The following is a 12,356-nucleotide window of genomic DNA, read 5'->3' as shown; positions in this document are numbered from 1 at the left end:
CCCTTCTGAAAAAGCCAGAGGTAACTGCAGTCTTAAGTTTTAACCTTTGAGAACCTTTCACATATTACTAAGCTATCAGCTGAAAGTGACATTTCGACACAATCAGCAGATAGTTGTGGCATATTAAATACCACCAAGTACCAAGCTTTTTGTTCTCTCGTGCATCCGTGTTTCATTTATATATAAGGTAAAGTACAAACAGAAACTTTGCATGTCATGCATTTTATACTTTCCAGCATAGCAAAAGCTGGAGAAATATTGTTAATGAGAGGTAAGTGCAAGATACCCCTGCATCAGCCTACTCCTGGATTACTTCAGAAACATTCCCTCCACTTCCTATACCAGAAAAGTAAAGACTTTAACTGGCGTTAACAGATATGTCAGCTGGCTTAATTCAACAGGAAGGGTTATCATCTTCTGTTCAGATGCAGTAAGAGTCATTATTTCCCAGCACACCACAAAAACTAGCCTGGTATATATAAAACCAGCGCTAATAGGTAGGCCATTCACATGAAGATAGTTCATTAGAGACAAAGGATTAATTTTACTCTGCTTTTGCTAGATAAGTAAGGCATGATCTCAAAGCTAGTCTAACCTTTTTCAGTAAGTAGAGACACTTGGACACCACAGAGGATGATTAATCCCACTTGTCTTTGGCATCTATAACAAAGGGAGGGAACTGAGATGTTGCCTTAGAGCTGCTGTCTAACAAAAGTTAGGTCAGACAAATCCCAACAGGATATTATGATTAAATTGATGTTGCATTTGTGTTTCAGCAGAGCAATAAAGTCTCAAGACATGCTCGCACACACATAGATAAGGTGAAAGCCAGCCATGTCTTCAAGTCAATCATTGTTACACACCTCACATTGTTATACATGTTCTTCACGCGGCACAAGCTGCTGAATTCCAGTTACACACACACAGAAATGAGGTTTTATTAGTCAATCTTTCGCTGAAGAAAATAGGCAGAAAAATATATATATAAGTAGAGGGTGAATTATTGCTATTGCACTTCATTTTAATGATGGCTTTTAAGAAATTCTTAAGGAAAGTAAACCTGTTGAGAAGCAAGGAACATTGGGAGGAATAGCAACTTATGTTTCAGAAAATGTTTCAGTCCCAGCTATGTATGTCACTAGAATTAAGACGTTTTATGTCCTTCAAATTCAGTCTTTGATCACATACAGTGTTAAACCAGAACTGTAAATAGCAAAGCTGTTTAGTGTACTAATACTGTGGCATCACTGAATGTTTAGAGTACCATGGGGACCTTTTATCCTGCCATCACACTGCTACATGTACTGAAAACACTGTTCAGATCTTAAAAGTATGCTTCCAGTACTTCTGCCCCAGTTTTAGGAGCTTTGTGAATCCAATAAGCCCCATTTACAAGTACAAGTCATAAATTCTACGTTATCTTACTCATGTTTTATACCCTCTGGAGAACTATACAGATCCTGATATAGAAAACTAGTCATTTACTATTTGCTGGCATAGTTTTAGACTGCATAACCATCAGTGCTGACACAAAGGAGGTGGTATGAACATACAGCAGCACGTTCTTAGATTGTATTAAAGTGATCATGAAATCACAACTTGCAGTTGCATTTCCAATCAACTCGATGAGGTAATATAAGTGTTCACCTTTGCTGAAAGAGGGAAGCCCTAGTTGTTTTCACTCTCAGGTGCATGTTTTCTCTGTAAACCTTGTGCCAATCCCACCTATTTTTTTGCACCAGCCATGAACTAATGCAACTAATTAACGTGGTAGAAAATGAACCATAATGAAACACGCTACAGGTAGTTTCCTACTTTGAGCTGGTGATCTGGAAGATCCTATGAATGTCAGGGCTCACATGAGAGTGTGACCATACTATTAGAAGCAGCAGCAGGGGTAGGCAGAGGAAAAAGAGGGAAAGGGAACACATGATTTTTTTTGGCAGGAGCAGGTGATTTGGTAAGTTGAGCTACTCAGGAAACCAGTTTGAATATAGGAACTGTTATATTTATGTGAATGAGTTAGGCTTATTCATGCTTCCCCGTGAAATTAATTGTAGAATGTCACCTCTATTTTCTCCTGAGTCAACCATTCTGTCCCCAAGATGTTAGCTGGAAAATTTCTAGTTTGAGGAATGCAAACAGAGAGATATCCACTGGTGTTTAGTGTTGCAAATACATACACAGTGGGTGAAGGAAAGCTGTAAGTCTTCTTGAACAAAGCATACATATGAGCAAGAAAGCAGTACAAATGGAGCCATAGAAGCCACTCATGTGCAAGATATCATTCCTACAGGCTGTCTCCAGAATCTAGGTTTATAGCAGTTTTTATTCTTCACGTGTGTGTTTGTTGTTTTCTTTTTTTTTCCCCCTTCTTCTTCTTCCAGGTCTGCATTTTCTATCTCCCTCTTTCCTTCTGCATCATAAAGGTAAATCCAGAACACTCCAAGTTGCAAGAAGGAAGGTGTTAGAGTGTGGAATGTAACTCCCTTAACACTTCCTGACTGAGCATGCATTATGATTTAATACAGAAGTTTGCTGATTCTGTAGAACAGAATAATTTCCAATTAACTGAGGGGCTGCTGGCATACCTCATAATGCTCTGGGTATTCTGGCACTAGGGAAGGATAGGAGATTGATCTCACCTAACTTTAGCTATCTAAAAGTTTAGTCTAAGATAGTAATCTATGCTACTTCTGTAGTTAAAGAAGTGTGTATCTTCAGAGCCTGCTCAGCATATACAGCTGGGGAAGAAGAAGGAAGCAGGGGGGACATTCGGAGTGCTGGTGTTTGTCTTCCCAAGTCCCCGTTCGGCGTGCTGGAGCCCTGCTGTCCTGGAGATGGCTGAACACCTGCCTGCCCGTGGGACATAGTGAACGTATTCCTTGTTTTGCTTTGCTTGTGCGCGCAGCTTTTGCTTTCCCTATTAAGCTGTCTTTATCTATCCCAGCCCACAAGTTTTCTCACTTTTCCACTTCCCATTCTCTCCCCCATCCCGACACGGGGGCCATGAGCGAGTGGCTGTGTGGTGCTCAGATGTCAGCTGGGGTTAAACCACAACAGTTCTCTACCCTTCTTAGCACTATAGACAAAACCTGAATTATTGGGTTATGTCAGACATAGCTTTAATATAAAATAATAACTAAGATGACTCCAGAGAAATATGAATCTGTTTACGGGCACTAATCTTTTGATAGCGCATCTACTAAATGTGATACAAATTAAAACTTTTATAGTACACAAGCACCACATAGGTAACATGAATGTACAGCTCTGAGAAATGTTATGTAATTCACAGCATCCTACTTTGTTTACCTCTATATTACTTCCTGTCAATAAATAAAATAAAATAAAATAAAAAGCAAGCTGAAACATGACTTTAAAGTAATTTTGTATCACATTAGTTTCAAATACTATGTAACCTTGAATAAAATGTACTCCAGAGTCACAGTAGGGAATTCTACTACATGCTGAATTGTCCCGTATTATAAAATTTATGTCTGCTGATTACTGGGAAATATTAGAAATAAATACTTTTTGTGTGTGTGTGTTTTGATCACTCCACAGTCTGGGTTTGATAGCACTCTGCTTTCGATTTAAAGTTCTAATGAAACCTCTTGAAAGCTATGTAATGTCTGTCCATGGCAAAGATGATCAGAAATTGTTGATTTATAAATTCTTTACAAATATCAAAATGCACTGTTGATATAGAATGAGCAATATAACAATCCCTCTGTATAAAATTGTTACAAAATTTTGTCTCTTTCCAGGGGCTAGGAAATGCTGTCTTGGAATGTCCCTAACAGAGACTTTAGAAAACACTTTCTGTGTTAATGTCAGTGTCATTACCTCTATAACATTGAATTAGGTACTATAGACTTTTATGGCTTTAATTTTAATTTACATCTTCACTCTTATTCTAAGAAGTGTGTGACAATAAGGGCTGTGGTGGGTTGACCCTGGCTGGATGCCAGGTGCCCACCAAAGCTGCTCTATCACTCCCCCTCTCACCTGGGCAGGGGAGAGAAAACATAACAAAGGGCTCGTGGGTCGAGATAAGAAAAGGGAGAGATCACTCACCAATGACCGTCACGGGCAAAACAGACTCGACTGGGGGAAAAGTAATTTATTGCCAATCAACCAGAGTAGAGTAATGAGAAATAAACCCAAATCTTAAAACACCTTCCCCACACCCCTCCCTTCTTCCCAGGCACAACTTCACTCCCGGATTCTCTACCTACCCCCCCAAAGCAGCACAGGGGGACGGGGAATGGGGTTGGGGTCAGTTCCTCACACCTTGTCTCTGCTGCTCCTTCCTCCTCAGGGGCAGGACTCCTCACACTCTTCCCCTGCTCCAGCGTGGGGTCCCTCCCACGGGAGACAGTCCTCCACGAACTGCTCCAGCGTGGGTCCCTTCCCCGGGCTGCAGTCCTTCAGGCCCAGACTGCTCCAGTGTGGGTCCCCCACGGGGTCACAAGTCCTGCCAGAAAACCTGCTCCAACGTGGGCTCCTCTCTCCACGGGGCCTCAGGTCTTGCCAGGAGCCAGCTCCAGCACGGGGTTCCCACGGGGTCACAGCCTCCTTCGGGAACCCACCTGCTCCAGCGTGGGGTCCTCACTCCCCGGGCTGCAGGTGGGCATCTTCTCGCCCGTGGAGCTTCCTGGGCTGCAGGGACACAGCCTGCCTCACCAGGATCTTCATCCCCACGGGCTGCAGGGGAATCTCTGCTCCGGCGCCTGAAGCATCTCCTGCCCTCCTTCTGCACTCACCTGGGGGGCTGCAGGGCTGGTGCTCTCACATCTTCTCACTCATCTCTCCGGCTGCCATTTCTGTGCCCGCCACAATTCTTTTTACCTTCTTAAATCTGTTCTCCCAGAAGCGCTTCCACTATCACTGATGGGCTTGGACTTGGCTGGCGGCAGATCCATTTTAGAGCCGGCTGGCATTGGCTCTGTCAGACATGAGGAAAGCTTTCAGCAGCCTCTCACAGAAGCCACCCCTGTAGCCCCCCCACTGCCAAAAGCTTGCCACACAACCCCAATACAAGGGGCCATTAAAGATTGTTGGGTTTTGACGAGACTTTCTGGATGGTTGATATCACACCATCATAGCAGTTTCTTTACATTTTACTGATCAGGGATTGTAAAAAACCTAGTAATGAATACTGTCTTTGGAACTGCAGCAGTTTGGTACTAGTTGTCAAAGATAGGTATTTAAAAACTTGATTTTGAAGGACTGGCTTTTATACATTGGACTTTGGAGAAAAATGATCTTTTTATTTCTCCTAGCTTACACTTACTCATCTTTATACTCATCAGTATCCAGTGATCCACTCTTTGTAGTCATTTCTTTTGCTGTGCTGAACACTGATTTCGCAGTTTCATTTGTATGGATAGATACTCAGAAGTCAACCAAAATCAATGGAGCACAAAGACTCACCCAGATTTTCACTCTAGAGCCATAGTTTGTGCGTTCTTTCTAGTTAAGAACTAATGAGTGCAAATTCACTCTGTGGAGGCAACCACATGCATCCTGATAGACAAGTTTAAATCAATATGGCTCCAGGCAGTCATAGCAGAAGGTGCAGCTTGAAGGTGCAAGAAATCAGATTGTAAACACCTGAAGTGATGCTCATCCCATTGTGCATCTTGAAGATAACCACAATGGTCTTAACATTATTAAAAAATAAAATAAAAATGAATGAAAGAAAGAGAGTTTATGCTCAATGTGTCAGCACGTCCCTGCATCTTTCCTCAGATTTTACATTTTAAGAAGGCACTTTAGGGTGTTTTCTGGGGAGAAAGAGAACATCATGCATCTTCGATTTTGTTGGACCATTATGCTTTAAAAATTTTCTATGGTTTTGTTTTTCCTGAAACTTTTCCTTCCGTAAAAGGGTAAAAATCATTACTTCTGTATAAACAAGAGCAAAAGTTATCACCTGTCCTTAAAAAAAAATAAATAAAAAAATCCAGATGATATTAGATCAAACAGGTGTTCCTAAGAAATTGTAAAATCCCTAATAAGATATCAGATCAATATAGTGCAATATCACATTCCTTTTAAGTTACTGAATGTCATATTGGATTAATGAGTTGTGCTAAAAATGTATGACAAACAAACTCTTAATATATCATGAAATTAATTTACCAAAATTAAACAGAAAATTACTTTTTCAATGAGGCTGTCAAATTTTATTATCAATTTTTGGTTTTAATAATGTGAGATAAAATTTGGCAATTCAATAGCACATATTGAAATATGTCTTTTCTCTTTCAGAAACATATTATGATATGACTGGGGGAATTGTCATTAGGATGGTAAAATTACCATATTAGTGACACAGGAATATATTAAAAGTGATCACCAGTTCCCCCCTCCTGCACCGCCCCAGTGTCTGGAGGCTACATTAATACTTAATATAACATCTTTCATTAAGAGTTGCTTTGGTGGTTTTTTGGTTATTTGGCTTTGGTTGTTTGTTTTCCCCACAGGATCCTGCTTTTCAGTGATTTTTATTTGGGGGAAACATTTGCTTTTTTCAGAAAAGCTGTCCCACCCCTAGACCGTTATTGTATACATACAGCCCTTGCTGTCTTCAGATTTCCTAAGATAGCATGAATTCCTGTGAGGCCCCTCCAGTAGAAATATTTAAAGAAATTTCAACAAGCTCTGAATGAAACGGTATCAGTGTGATACCTCCCATTTCACTTTTAGTGAGGTTAAAACATTTTTCCTCTCTGATGGATCATGGACTCCCTTCAGTTATTCACAATTCCATCACCTCTGGCCTGAGCAACAGTGTTATGGATAGCTCAGCTATTACAGAATATTGCAGTGTGCCACCTAGGAAACAGTGGCTACTCATTAAATCTGTTACCTGTTCAATATATTGCTTTATTCATGGTACAACATATTAAATTCAAGGTCCGTAACATCATCTTCAAGGCCATCCACAGCTGGGTCCAAATTTGTCTAAGACAGTAAACAAAATGTTTGGGTGCGGTTGGCAACTTCAGCCTTCTGAAATAATGGGGTTTGTTTCATTGCATTTTAAAAAGGAGTGTTCTGCTGATATAAGTGAGAGAGAAATATTTTTCTGGAGTTTGTACAAATATTTAGGATGAACTTTCATAGTAAATCAGAACAAATTGACCAAAGCTCAGTGGAAAGAAAAAATTCTAGTTACCCAAAGAGAATTTCAAGATTATTTTTGTTTTGATATGGAAGCAAACTAAAATAATTTGATTTACTTCTGTAAGTCCTGCATTTCAGTTGCTCATAATAACAGGAAGAATAAAATTGTGAATAGAATAATATAGAGTTTATTCTCATTTCAGGTTAAGATGATCTATATTCCATACAAACTGAATAAATAATGGCACAAGAGTTTAACGTATATTTGCCTCGGGTGTGGAAAGTGAAGGAGATGGCTGATAGATGTTAACACTTTTTGAAGGTTGTATGAGTGATGAGAATGATAATATGATAGCTGACTGGATGGAATGCGAAGAGTAAGCATATTGCTATGCAATTATCTGTACAGAATACAAAGATGGAAGACAATATGGGGGAAAATGTCATGTTATGGCAGAATTTGTGATTGCAAACTAAAGCTTTCATATATCGTTCAGGGTATTTTTTCTTTTTCTTTCCAGCCAGCATTTCATGTGCATTAGAAATGAACTTCTATAAGACAAGTAACTGGTCTATTTGCAATTTACAATTGCCTTTTAATGGAGTTCTATATTTCCCTAGTTTTCAGACAGTGTCATATGGTATGGATTAAAATACCAACAGGCAGATTCACATCAGGTTGAAATCATCAAGGTTAAACAGCAGCTATCAACAGTTTGCTGTCAAGAAACTAGGAAGATGCTTGATGTGGGTGGCCCTGAAGAGATCTGTCTTATGTCCTGTGTAATTTAATGGTTTCATTAACAACTTAGGTGACTTATCAGCCTTGACACCCAACAGTAAGTTCTGCAAACTCTTTGGAGAACAAGTTGTGAATTTAAATAGTTCCTGATAAATCAATGAAATGGTCAGAAGTCTTTAAGATGAAATTCAACACAGTAAAGTAGAAAAACTACATACATAAAGAAGAATAAATCAAAACATACAGTGACAATAGCAACCAGGCTGGGAAAAATACAAATCTGGGATATGGAGGGCTGGAAGTGTGTCCAAATAAGCTACTACTGCTGTTGAAAAGACAAATGGTATTTTCTGACATGCTAGGAAGTGTGTTGCAAGCAGAAAATGAGGTGAGGTATAATTATTCTTCTCCAAATAGTGTAGCTACAGAACTATTTCTAGTTTCAGATGTTGTTAGAAAGCTGGAGAAAAAACTGAAATCAGGCAGAGGAGACTAAAACTTCAATAGAGCATGCAGGACCAGTGAAGAAAGAACGGAAAACCTGGACGATTGGGTTTGTTTTATTTTAAAGATAGAAGATTGTGTGCCTGGAGAGGAAGGAGAAATAGGTCCTAGAGACTTTATAACAGTCTCCCAAGGTGAAAATATTTCATGTAAGAATAGTGATTTTCTGTGTCTTCAATTTTCTGATTACCAGAATGAGAAGTTATAAGTTTTATTTTCAGAAACAATGGTTTATTTTAAGCATTAGGAAAACTTTGAACTTATTAGAGGTGTGTTACTTGATCTTCTCTGGGAGTAAAGAGTTGGCCCAGGTGATCTCTCTTTGTTCCTGTGTTTCTAGAGGTATTTCAGATTTATACATTTTGCAGTATGTTTTGTTTATCATTAAACCAAAATGTAATATAGTGAAAATATACACATCTTCTTTTATTTACATAGAAGATCAGAAGGGTTAACTATGTATGTGCACATATTCTCAGCGATTCTTAAGAAAGCTGCTAAAAACGAGAGATTTTTCAGTACTTTTCTAATCATTCTGATAAAATCCACCATAGCATGGAGTTGTTTCACACTTTTCATGAGGTTTTACTCCAAGATGTATTTTCAGGGGAAAACAGAAAAGGAATACATTTTAAAATGTCAAAGTAAGTAGGGATGATCTCTTTTTATGCCTATTATTGCACATTTTAGAACTTTCTAATAGTTGCTTTCATCTTGACAATTCATGAAACAGCAGTAAAAAAAAAAAAAAAATCTCAAAATAAGGATTGTTAAAAAAAGTTCTTCTCTGTAAAAATTTTGTGCCAAAAAGGAATGGTTTTAAAAATCATGAAGCAGGAAACATCAGGAAAGTTTTTCTTCCATTACAGATTAAGCAACTCAAACACTAAGCAATTCAAAATATGCAAAACTCCTTTTAAAAGAAAAAAAAAAAAGAAGTAGAAATAAGATATCTAGTTCTTTCCAAGACTCTGGGCTTAAATTAAAGAAGAACAACCAAACCAAATCAGTGGAAATGGGGGTCAGGAGTACTGAAAAGAACCTGTTGCAGGACTTCATGGACTATTCTCTATTTTGTATCGCTCCTTGGACCTGTGATATAGTACAAGGGACACAGCTTGAAGGAAACAATTCCTGTGCCCAAACATCTTTCCAGGGATGTCAGGAGGCAAGGAACATATCATTATGCTAAAATTGGAAGAATACAGTTATGACATCACAAAGGACCAATATATGATTCCTAATTCATCTCTGCTTAAGGGGTAAGACATCCGCACCTGTGCATATCTGGTGTAGACTTCTGTATATCTCAGCTCCAGGCTCCCTTTCCCTTCGGGTGCAGTGTCTGGTCTTGCTGGTCCCTGGCACATGTGCTCTAGGCAAGGAGAATTCTGAATTTAAAGCTCAGGTTGCTCAGGTCTGTTTATCACACAAACCTGGTACAGTGCTTAACAACTGTCGTCATGAATTTTTTATTTATAACTTATGGAATTTCCCTTGCTACAACATACTGACCCTCCTAATTTTGCCATGTGACCATGGGAACTTCCTTGAGGAACTTGCCTTGAAGATCTTGATCCTCCAAGATTCTTGATCAATTTAAGAGCTCTCAGTTCTTTTGGGTTAGCTGTGTGCCCTAGAACCAGAGTAAAAAACTTACTTATCTCCCTTATCAACCCACTGACCATTTTTTTCCATTTTAACGGAGAAGCATAGCTGTACTCAGGAGCTGGCTAAGCCTATAGTGAGTCAGAGACCTTGGGAGTGATGGCCTCATATTGCATTTTTGGAGTTGTGTAGGATCTGATGCCATTTTTTCCCAGCTAAATCACAGTAAGTAGCGCTTTCCCTGAGGGAAGAATGGGGTTTGGAAGCTGAAATGGGAGCAGGAGAATGAATGACGGATGAATGGAAAAACTTAGTCTTCCCTCAGGCTTATATGCTAGATAAATTTACTTGAACGGGCTTGCCAAAACCCAGTCCACTTCACATACCCTGGTTCTCGAGTCTTTACAAGCTAGTTTTCACTATGAATTCCTCTTTTTCTCTGCCAAGTATATTTATAAAACAACATCTTGATCTCAGTCTCAGCAGTACTCACATACCACTTCACAAGTTGTCAAAAGCTTAGTCAAGCACTAAGAAAACCCAAACTCACATAATTAAGTTAAACTCAGAACAAATGTTGTCAGCCTGTGTTTAGACTGAAGTTTGCTACCTCTTTCAGACAGCAAGGGCCTGAAAGCTTATTCATTCCTCAGTTATACTAGCTGGTCTAAAAATAAATTGTATATATTTTATCTTGTAAGCCTTGCTTCGACAAAGAAAACAAAGTCACTGTAGAGCTTGAAATTAGCCAAAGTGACAAAAAGCTGAAAATTTTCAGTAATGCCTTTTTGATATCCAAAAGTAGCAAAAATGAAATCTGGATAAAAGATTAGAAAGCTGCTCTCCCATTCATTTCTCCATCACCCAGGGCAGAAAAAACCCTATCCAACTCTTTTTCCTAAAAATCCTTCAGTTTTACTAGAACTGGGTTGCTGGTGCGTATTTGTCTACTATTCACTATGTTGCAACGATGGGAATCAAATTTCCAGTTTATGACATAGAGGGTGGTCTGTCTCATGTAAGCACAGGATGTGAGCTCCAATGCTTATGTTTCATTGGTGACTGGAACCTAAAAGCACCAGCAAATGAGGAAGAACTTGTTATGCTTTTTCACAGAAGAAGCATGGACAAATTCTTGTGCAAAGGAGCAGCCTTGATGCCTGGAATAAATTGCCGTTACTTAGATCACTGTTAGAAGCTAGTTTTCCTTCAGTGGTGCAGAAGTGCCTGCTCTGACCCTGGCTTTTTTTTTCACGAGCCTTGCTGTTCACAGGCTTGCTTACCCACAGCGGAAATGATAGGGTAAATGATTCCCCTGCAAAATAACCGCTTTGGGTTTGGATTGTTTTTTCAGCCAGGTCTAATTCACCCTTCAAGTGCAGAAACATTTGTGCTGTACACTGGAAGAGGAGGCAGAGAGGTCCTGCAGAGCATCAGCTGCTAGGGGACTGCTGTGAAAGAGGGCTTAAAGTAGCTGACTATTTATTTGATATTTGAAATTAAAGGAGCTCTTCTAGTTTTTTATCTGCTGACATCTGGCCCAATCTTTCAAGAAGCCTTTTTTTCCTTTTCTTTTTTTTCTTTTAAAAATTAAAGATTTACCTTTAATTATGAAAATATCAGAGTGAAAATATCAGAGTATTGCATAAAAAATGGCTTAATTATTGATTGATAAGAAAAATAGATTTAGGACTATAACTGTTCAGTTATACTCTTACCGGAAAGACTATATTTTTTAAAATTTAGAATTTTTTTCCCTTGTGAGCAGAGGAGCAGAAAATATCTTGGCTGTTGTAGTCTCACAGCACGTGATCAACAGATTAACTGCATTGCCTGAATATTGTATCAAAAACTATGGTAGAACACTCAAAAAATGTTTGGAAATGAAATTGTGCAAGCTGTGGTCACCTGAACTTTCTGGCCTACCTTATGAGGAGCACCTGAACAGCTCTCAGAAAGTGTACTCTGAATTCACCAACACCCTTTGCCAACAAGGGCAGTAAAATTTAATTTTACAGGAATAGCAAACTGTATATGATGACACCTCTTAGCTTTTAAACAGAGTCGCTGTAGCAGATGCTATGTCTTCGAGCATTTCTGTTTCTCCATCGTGGCAGCATTAGTCACCCAGGTAGAGAATATTGATCAGCTAACAACAGCAGAGGCTTATAAAGTGTCCCATTACTCTGTACATATTTAATTGGCATAGCAGTGATTATGATGAATTTATCTACAGCCCATGTTTTTTAATTTTTTTTTCACTAAAATTTATTATTGCTTTATCCCTATTTAAATTATAGTTTGCCATTATTTGTCATAAATTGTTCCTGTGACCCATCTCATTGCTTTACAGAGGGATTTGTAC

This window comes from Accipiter gentilis, chromosome 15 (genome assembly GCF_929443795.1).
Source record: "Accipiter gentilis chromosome 15, bAccGen1.1, whole genome shotgun sequence".
Classification (NCBI taxonomy): Eukaryota; Metazoa; Chordata; class Aves; order Accipitriformes; family Accipitridae; genus Astur; species Astur gentilis.
Note: the sequence above shows the minus strand (reverse complement) of the source record.